This window comes from Chrysemys picta, unplaced genomic scaffold, assembly GCF_011386835.1.
Source record: "Chrysemys picta bellii isolate R12L10 unplaced genomic scaffold, ASM1138683v2 scaf1473, whole genome shotgun sequence".
Lineage (NCBI taxonomy): Eukaryota > Metazoa > Chordata > Testudines > Emydidae > Chrysemys > Chrysemys picta.
The window spans coordinates 5,609-15,049 of NW_027054179.1; the positions used below are offsets into that span (position 1 = coordinate 5,609).

A 9,441-nucleotide genomic window follows, 5' to 3' on the forward strand; every position below is an offset into this window, starting at 1 on the left:
CGGCCCCAAACAGCTGATTGGCGCCGCAAGCCTGGGAGGCGGGAGAAGTGGAGCGGCTGCTGCGCTGGGAGAGGGAGTCTGAGCCACACATGTCAGTGCGCCGCCGGCAGCCCAGCCCAGGAACGCTGTAAAAAAAAAAAAAAAATTGGGGGCACCGCTTTTTGGTGCCCCCAAATCTTGGCGCCTTAGGCAACCGCCTAGTTTGCCTTAATGGTAGCACCGGCCCTAACTAGGGGACTGGTGCGGGCCCTGGCCCTCCAACAGCCTCTCCCATGTGCTCCCTGGCCAGCCAGGGCTCTATTAGCATCCCCTTCCCCTGAGACTACAGAACTCTGCCTTGGCTGGCTAAGGTTAAGCTGTCCCTGTGTATTGCTGCTTTGCCTGGCCTGCCCGTGTGTCGAAGCTGCAGCAAGCATGTTCCCGGTGAGGTCCTGGTGTGCAGTGAGAACATCCTGCTGGAGCCATTTCAGCCCAGGATCTGTGCCCGCACGGGGTGCTGGGGCAGGACAGCATTGGCAGGAGAGGTTGCAGGGGCATCACTGGCTATTGCTGGTCTGATGGAAGCCAACACAGCATGGGGAGAATGTTACTAACAAGGGTGGGGAAGGGGGTTGTCCCTGCTGGAGGGAATGAGTGAGTCTCTCTTATCACCCCATCCTCTGTAGGGGCTGGTGCCCCTCTTGGACATCCTTCCTCATCTGCCCCAGGCAACGCACTGCCTCGGTGGCCTTAACTGGCCTCTCTCTTCCTACATCTATCTACACAACAGCTAGGAGGTTGCTCCCTAGGCAGGTAGACAGAGGCACAGTTCTACTCAAGCTAGTGTGCTAACAATAGCAGTGTGGCCCCCGTGTGCGGGTGGCCGCCAGAGTACAATCCCACTCACCCTCGGGGAACATACTCAGGTGGGAGTCAACCATCTGTCGTGGCCCCGCTGCTATTGGAAGCAGGCTAACTCATGTGTACCAGTCTGCCCATGCTGGGAAGCAGCCCTTGCGTCTCAGGACAGGCCTGACCCCCAGTGCCCAGCCCTGTCCCGAACTGGAAATTGCCCACTTCCACAGTGTGAACTGGGACTCTCCTCCACACCCCGCACTCTGCACTGGCTGGCAGGGGGCTTTGGGTCTGAGTCATGGTGCCTGTGTCTGGTGATAGACAAGGAGGTGACTCGGAGGGCAGGTGCAGAGGGCCCATCTGCCCTGGAATGGGGCAGGGACACCACTGGCTTAGGAGGTGAGTGGGCAGGGTCTGGACTCTGCCTGGGACCTTTCTCCTTTGACAGGTGGTCAAGCAGCAACACTCCTTCCCCCAGCAGTGGGGCTAGCACTGGTGGGGAGCCGCACAGGACCAGCTGCTCCCCAGGTATGTCTGCAGTTCAGGTCAAGGGCAGTAGGGTGAGACTCATTGAGGGAAGGGCCAGCCCTCTGTTGTCCCATGACCTGTGCTCCCAGCCAGGAACCAGCAGGAAGTAACAGGCTGCCTGGGAGGGTGCTGTCTTGGGGAGGTCGGGGGTGGGGGGAATGGGGCCCTCTGTGAGGGAGGGAAACTATTGGGAGGGTGAGTAAGGAGATCTATGGTGCTAGGGGGTCATGGGAGCTGTGCATGGTCAACCCTGGCTTCCCCCAAAGGGCACAGCACAAACTTCTCTGCTTGTTCTCAGGCACCTTTCTGGGACGGGCCTGGGACCGGGGCCAGCAGCAGACATGGGGCAGAGTGAGTCTGAGCCTCAGGACGAGCAGGAGGTAGGTGCTGTCCAGTTCCTTGCTGGGGCCCCTGGCACTTTGTCCTCTGCAGCCTGGCAGTCACTGGAGTGAGCGAGTTCCCAGCCTCTCAACCCCATCGTTCCACCCCTGCCAACCAAGTTAAGAGAGCTCCCCCCGGCTGGTGTTGTCCACTGACTGGACAAGGACCTGAAGAGACCCTCCCCACCAGCACCATTTCCTGGGCGCTGGGGACACTTCCCTAGTGCAGGGCACCTTTGCTGGCATCCCAGTCAGAGTCCTCCCCAGGACCCCCACTTGCCCCAGCAGGATGCCCCTCCCCTCCCCTCTGATTTGGGAATGTTAAATCCAGCATCCAGGTCACGTTCCAGCTCCACGAATCCCCCATCTCCCATGGGAACCTTCTTCCCAGATGAGGTACTGGGTTTGGCAGAAGCCTCTCCAGAGCCCAGCAGCCTTCTGGGATGTGTCTGGGTAGGTGTGGCCTGCTGGGGCCTGCCCACGACACAGTGTCCCAGGATTGCTGGAGACTTGCCCTCCACTTCAGTGTCCTCTCTACTTCTGCACTGTTATGTGCCCCTTGAACAGCTGCCAGCCTCACTCCAGAGGTGGCTGCATTTCAGTGGTGGGCCAGTGGTCACTGCACACTCAGCAAAGTGTGTTGGGATGGAAGGTGCTATGGACAGACCCTTATGCCCAGATGTTGGGTGGAGCAGCTGTAGGGCTGGACCCATGGGCTTTGATGGTAGCATCAGCCTGCCTGCTGGCACTGAGGCTCTGTCTGCATCTCTCTCCACACAGGATGCAGCGCTCATAGCCGTGCTGCCCAACCTTAAGCTCTTTGTGGAAGATCAGCTCCAGACCAGCATGGTGAGGAGGGGCGTCTGGGGGGTTGTGCCTGTGATGTGGGGCCAGGTGTGGTGTCTCCTGGAGGGATTGTGTTCCTGGGGGATATGGAGCAGTGTAGTGGTCTCTCCCGTGGGCAGTGGAAGTGCTGGCCTGCTGGCATAGCCCACGGTCCCCGGCCTAAGGCAGCCCAGCTCCTGGTGGGATGGGAGGCTCTGGTACTTGCCCAGGAATGCGCTGGCACCTTTGGGGCTCAGCCATCCCTGAGCGAGTCTTGGCTGGTGAGTGGAAGGGCTGGGAAAGACACTGTCCTTGGGCTGGGGGAGGGGCTGGGAAAGAATTTTCCCCTGGTTTGAGCTGTGGGGAGCCTGCTGGCTTCCAATTCCTCTAGTGCTGTGTGTGGCTGCCCTCCCCCCGCCCCCATTGGTCCCTCCGACAGCAGGGGTGGGGTGTGTGGCAGGTGGGAGTAGTTACTAGCCGAAGGGTAGGCTGGGAGAGGCCAGTGTATCTTCTCTATTTTCCAAGATATTCAGTCTTTTTGGACTCTTGCTGAAAAAAGGATATAATGAAGACATTAAATTTGTAGCTTTTTTTTTTAATGTATTTGAAGAGTCTGTAGCTCGTACTAGCGCTAGTTGGAGTAAATGTAAATGCAGTGTGTATAGGAGAGATTAGGGTTGTGAGTTGGTCTCTTGAGGTTCCACCCAGCTCTCAGTGATTTCAGCTGAGCTCTCAGTGGTGGAACCTTGCTGCTAGTGCAGACTGGGCCGTCTCTTCCACAGAAACACTGTCCCACAACAGGTCTAAGCACTTAGACCTGATTTACTGGTCTACAATTTTTGAGAAATCGTCTGCTTCAAAGATAAAATGTGCTATTTATTATGTATTTTGATGTGCTGAATTCAAATATGACAATTAAAACAACTGGCTACTGTTTCTAAGATATTTAAGTTTTTACATTTTATGTCTATGTATATTGTGTAGATAGTAGAGTTTTAATCATAAATTGTAAACCTAGGTCTTTTCATGTGTTTATGGTTGCTTTACATGATAATATTTCACCTGTCCTGTTTATGTAACACTTTAAAAATCAGCAAAAGGGTTATATAAATAAAATTTATTATGAAACAAAAGGCAAAAAACTATTCTGTACATAGTTTAGTCCTATTCAGTGTCTACTCGGCGCTTCTTGGCTTGTCTCTTGTATTCATTAAATGGAGCATCTCTTGTCACTGTCCAGCAATAGTCTGCAAGCATTGATGGGCTCCATTTGCCCTGATAGCGTTTCTCCATTGTTGCAATGTCCTGGTGAAATCGCTCGTCGCTCACTGCTCCGCAGTTCGGTGGAAAAAAATCTAGATGAGAGTGCAAAAAATGTATCTTTAGTGACATGTTGCAACCAAGGCTTTTGTATGCTTTGAGGAGGTTTTCCACCAACACCCTGTAGTTGTCTGCCTTGTTGTTTCTGAGAAAATGTATTGCCACTAACTGGAAGACTTTCCATGCCGTCTTTTCCTTGCCACGCAGTGCATGGTCAAATGCATCATCTCGAAGAAGTTCACGAATCTGAGGACCAACAAAGACACCTTCCTTTATCTTAGCTTCACTTAACCTTGGAAATTTTCCACGGAGGTACTTGAAAGCTGCTTGTGTTTTGTCAATGGCCTTGACAAAGTTCTTCATCAGACCCAGCTTGATGTATAAGGGTGGTAACAAAATCTTCCTTGATTCAACAATTGGTGGATGCTGAACACTTTTCCTCCCAGGCTCCAATGACTGTCGGAGTGGCCAATCTTTCTTGATGTAGTGGGAATCTCTCTTGCACGACTATCCCATTCGCAGAGAAAACAGCAGTACTTTGTGTATCCAGTCTGCAGACCAAGCAAGAGAGCAACAGCCTTCAAATAGCACAAAGCTGCCACTGATGTTGGTCATAGTTTATGCACCTCAAAAGTTGTTTCATGTTGTCATAGGTTTCCTTCATATGGACTGCATGACCAACTGGAATTGATGGCAAAACGTTGCCATTATGCAGTAAAACCGCTTTAAGACTCATTCTTCGATGAATCAATGAACAGTCTCCACTCATCTGGATCGTGAACTATGTTGAGGGCTGCCATCACACCATCGATGTTGTTGCAGGCTACAAGATCACCTTCCATGAAGAAGAATGGGACAAGATCCTTTTGACGGTCACGGAACATGGAAACCCTAACATCACCTGCAGGAGATTCCACTGCTGTAGTCCGGAGCCCAACAGCTCTGCCTTACTCTTGGGTAGTTCCAAATCCCTGACAAGGTCATTCAGTTCGCCTTGTGTTTATGAGGTGTGGTTCAGAGGAGGAGGATGGGAGAAAATGTGGGTCCTGTGACATTGATGGTTCAGGACCAGAAGTTTCATCCTCTTCCTCTTCCTCATCTGACTCAAGTGAGAATGATTCTGGTGCATCAGGAACCATCAGTCCTTCTCCGTGGGATACTAGGGTGTATAGCTGATGGAATGTTTGGATAATGCACAGTCCACTTTTTCTTCTTTGACACATTCTTTCCCAATTGGAGGCACCATGCAGAAGTAACAATTGTCGGTATGATCTGTTGGCTCTCTCCAAATCATTGGCCCTGCAAAAGGCACTAGATTTTCTTTTCCTGTTCAACCACTGGCGAAGATCTGTTGCACAAGTGTTGCAGCATATGTGTGGGGCCCACCTCTTGTCCTGATCTCCAATTTTGCAGACAAAATAAAGGTGATAGGCTTTCTTAACCATAGTGGTTATACTGTGCTTTTTGATGCAAAAGTCACTTCACCACAAACATAGCAGAAGTTATCTGCACTGTTCACACAAGTACGAGGCATCTCTGCTCACTTTGGCTAAACAGAAATGTGTCCTTTTCAAAATCAAACACTGACAAATAAGAGCACAGCACTGTATAATTTCTAGAGCTGATATAGGGCAACTTCGTTCAGCAGAGTGATGTAAGCTTCGTTATGATTGCATCATCCATGACTTCTAGGAATAACATGATGCAATTCATATCATGTATGATGCAATACCAGCTTCAAATTGCATCATTCATTGTTTTGCCTAAAAAGCAAGTACTGTCCAAACCCAGTCATAGATTTATTCATAGATCCAGTCAAAGATGTATTTTAGTCATTTCTGGTTTAAATGGAGATCCCTTCCCTTTATAATTCATCCTCCGCCATTCCCAAATCCAGGGTATATATACTGACCCAATAGCATATCTTGAAAACTAGAGCCAATCAACAATTTTAAGCATCATTTTCGTTCTCAGTGACCCAGAATTAGTAAAGTTTGACTACATTTATTTCAGAAGCATTTTGGCTGTAGAGCAGTGTTATCGGTGATTCAGCTGCAGTGGTCACTTACAAAACAAAAGACTATCTATGGAGCCTAATCAGCTCTGTCTTTAAACAGTGGAGGGGGCAGGTCAAATAGTACTTGTGACTCAGGCAGACCATCAAGCAAAACACCTTGTCCCCACCCTCTCTCTTGATGCCCTCAATCAGCACAGGCTAAGTACAGTTCCACTGCCCTTTACTCATACAATAAGAATAGCAACATTTCATTACCTCCCCGCATTCAAGTGGTTTGTAACCCAACCCCAGCCAAAATCTATCACTTGGGCTAGGTCTACATTATGGGGGGGGGTCGACCTAAGATACGCAACTTCAGCTACGCGAATAGCGCACACGTTGCCCCACACAGCTGCAGGAGGTTAAATGCCAAGACTTCCCCCTCTCCTCTCTCTGATGGGGATCCCCACTTCGCTCCCAGCGGGGTGCTGCGGGCTTGTGAAGCGCTCAGAGCCCCTCAGAGCCACCCTGCTGGAGCAGGGCAAGCTGCTTGAGTGAGACACACCCTGGAAGCCAGACTCGGAGACCATCCCCGCTGCCCTGAGCCCTCCCGGGTTCTGTCAGGCAGAGGTGACGCCTTTCTGTTGCTCGGATCGGGGCACAAAGTAAAGGTGAACCCTGGTAGAAATGGGGGGGGGGACGGGACATGACTGCACGTGCCCCCCCAGCTATGTCCCCTGGGGATCTCCACATCAAAAGGGTTCCTCCGAGAGAGTGGCCCAAAGCTGGGGGCCTAGCACTGATCCTGTGGCACCCTGACAGTAGGATTGGTTCCGTTCATGTGAATGATGCTGGTCTCCAGGCAGGTGGCTCAGTGAGTCAGACACTTTGTGCCTTCCCTTTCCCACTCACTGAATAGCAGGACAAAGCCCACAGGGAAACTGAGGCACACTGCTCATAAAAATATTGCCTGAATTTCCACCTCCACACAAGTGCTCCACAGGGCGAGGGCTACTCTCACCTGCCCCGTTCAGTCCCCCAGAGCGTGTCTGGTGCTGCCTTGGACCCACCCACGGCCTGTCTGGAAGCCTGGTCTGGAACATGCCTCTTCCCATAGGTGCTGGGTGTCATGATTGGCGTTGGTGTTTCCATGTTGCTCGTCGCCACCTTGATCCTGGTGCTGGTCCGCAGGCGGCACCTCAAGAGTAAGTGCCCATCTCTGCAGGGAGCAAATCTGATCCCTTTCGCAGCCGTGGCTCTGGCATGCTGCTGTCCATCAGGCCATCTTGGGCTTAGTGTCTGCAGGCTGGATAGGCAGTGAGACCGTAATAGCTAGAGCAGGGGCTCGCAACCAGGACTCCTGGGTTCTCTCCTACTGATCACTGCCTGGGCAAGTCCCTTGAGGGGCTCATGGAGCAGGCCTCCCCAGAGCCTGGCGCCAAGCGAGTTCTGGTGGCAGGATGGCGAGGGTGGGTGATGGGGCCCCCTAAGGAGGGTGTTGCTGTGTTGCAGGACGGGAAGGAGACCCTGGTGAAGGAGGTGTTCCCCGGGGACAGCGTGCACAGCCTGCTCAGCATTCTTGACGTCATCACGGTACCAGCCCTGCCCCTCCACCTCCTGCTGGCCCCGTCCACCCATCCCACTCCCCCGCCCCTCTGGTGCTGGAGTGAATAGTCCAGCTCATTGAGTGACTGGCAGCCATGGGCCTCCCCCCCAGTTCTGCTCATGCCCCTCAATCCCGATCTGCAACCCCCTGCTCTCCTAACCCTGGGTCCCTAACGAAAGGCTAAATCCGGGTAGGCCCTGTGGGATGTGTGTGCTAAGCCCACCCGACTCCCCGCATCCCATGATGGGTTTGCAGCCTGGGTCCCAGGTGGTGACATGCCACCATCACCCTGTCCTGTGCTTGCCACCTTGCCCCATGCGAGGTCTAGAGGAGATGAACCTTTCCTCCTCAGGGCCAGGGTCTCGGCCTTGGTTGGCTGCTGGGCTCGGGTGAATGTGGCTGTAGGCTGCTCTCTGAATCTTTTGGCCTGAAACCGTGGGGTATCCGCTGGATCCCTGGCTGTCCTTGGCAATGCCACCACTGGTAGGCTGCTCTACCCAAAGGAGGAGGCAGGGGCACCCCAGCCTGGGTGCAGGGACCCATGGTTACCTGGTTCTCACACAGGGCACCAGCGGCCGTACCGGACTGTGTCTGCGCGGGCAGGTGAGGACTCCACAGTGCTGCGGCTGCCAGTCGAGGCCTTCTCTGCCGTCTTCGAGAAGTATCCCGAGAGCCTGGGGTGGGTGGTGCAGGTGAGTGTGGCCTCGGCCCCCCTCCCATGTGCTGACGCCCTCCCCTCCCCCGCATTGTGCCCCACGCTCAGACTCTCCCCTTCCCTTTCAGATCATCCATGGTGCGTCTGCAGCGGGTCACCTTCCTGGCCCTCCACAACTACCTGGGGCTGACCAATGAACTCTTCAGTCATGTGAGTGATGGGCCCTGCCCTGGAGCTCCTCCCGTGGGGAGTGGTGGGTCTGCTCCCTGCCCCAGAACCTTCGTCCTTCCCATCCCCGGTCCCTCCTGCTCATGGCAGTTTGGGCCAGACTTGGGCCAGTGTCCAAACCCTGGTCCCACTAGGGGGACTGGATGCCGGCACCTGGCTGGGGAGGGGACAGAAAGAGCTAGAACCCCCCGAGCAAAGCCCCTGTGTCTGCAAGGGGGGGATCCCTGTGCAGCAGGGATGAAGCAGGGGCCTGGCAGGGTGCCCCCTGCTGGCAGCAAGTCACAGTGAGAGGCCTTAACACCCGGCCTGGCGGCTCTGGAGAGGTGAAGAATCCTGCGCCCAAGCAGTCTCTCCCCCTGGCACAGCCCTGCTCTGCCCTCAGACTTGGCTGCTGGAGCAGCGTTCCCTGCCTTGCTGGGTGGAGCACCTGGCTCGGGGTGGAGCCAAGGCCTGTGGGAACAGCCGGGTCCAACCTCTGATGCCAGAGGAACCAGCCCAGCGTTCAGATGGGTCACTGGGCTGGCGCTGTGACCCCCTGCGCCCCGGCTGCCAGGGAGCCAGGAGCCGAGAGCAAGCTTTGCAGGGCCATCGTGTGGGCGGCAGCACCTGGCGCTCTGGGCTCAGCTGGGCTCTGCGCTCTCCTTGTCTACAGTGGCACATCTGGCCCCTCCCACGTTACGCAGCTCCGTGGACTCGGGTCTCCCCCACACAAGCCATGCGGCTGCTGGCGTGGAGCATGTTCCCTCTTGGACCATCAGCCAAGTGAGGGGAGCCAAGCCGTCCCCGTCCCTGTGCCTGTCCCCGTCCCCGTCCCCGTCTCTCTGCCTCAGCTCTTCTCTGGGTGTGGGGGGCAGGACTCTCTGGGGGAGGAGTTGCCCCCTGTGTGATGCGGGAGGTCAGACGAGATGCTCTGAATGGCCCCTATTGGCCTTGAGTGGTGGGTGTGGCTGGTTCCCAGGCTGGCACTGCCCAGCCTGACCTGGTGCTGATGCCAGCTGTGTCTGTGGCAGGCGATGCAGCCTCTGCGGCTCTTCCCCCAGCCCAGCCATGCCTCACGCACCAAGCCCTG

At 54.7% G+C, this 9,441-nt stretch overlaps 1 long non-coding RNA gene across 1 annotated transcript; it reads left to right on the top strand.

Annotated features, from left to right (window-relative positions):
• Positions 1-1,531: 1,531 nt before the first annotated feature.
• LOC135979968 (uncharacterized) lies at positions 1,532-7,204 on the top strand. Its single transcript, XR_010597211.1, has 3 exons — positions 1,532-1,742; positions 2,523-2,591; positions 7,001-7,204. It is a non-coding gene; the product is annotated as an uncharacterized LOC135979968 (long non-coding RNA).
• Positions 7,205-9,441: the final 2,237 nt, after the last annotated feature.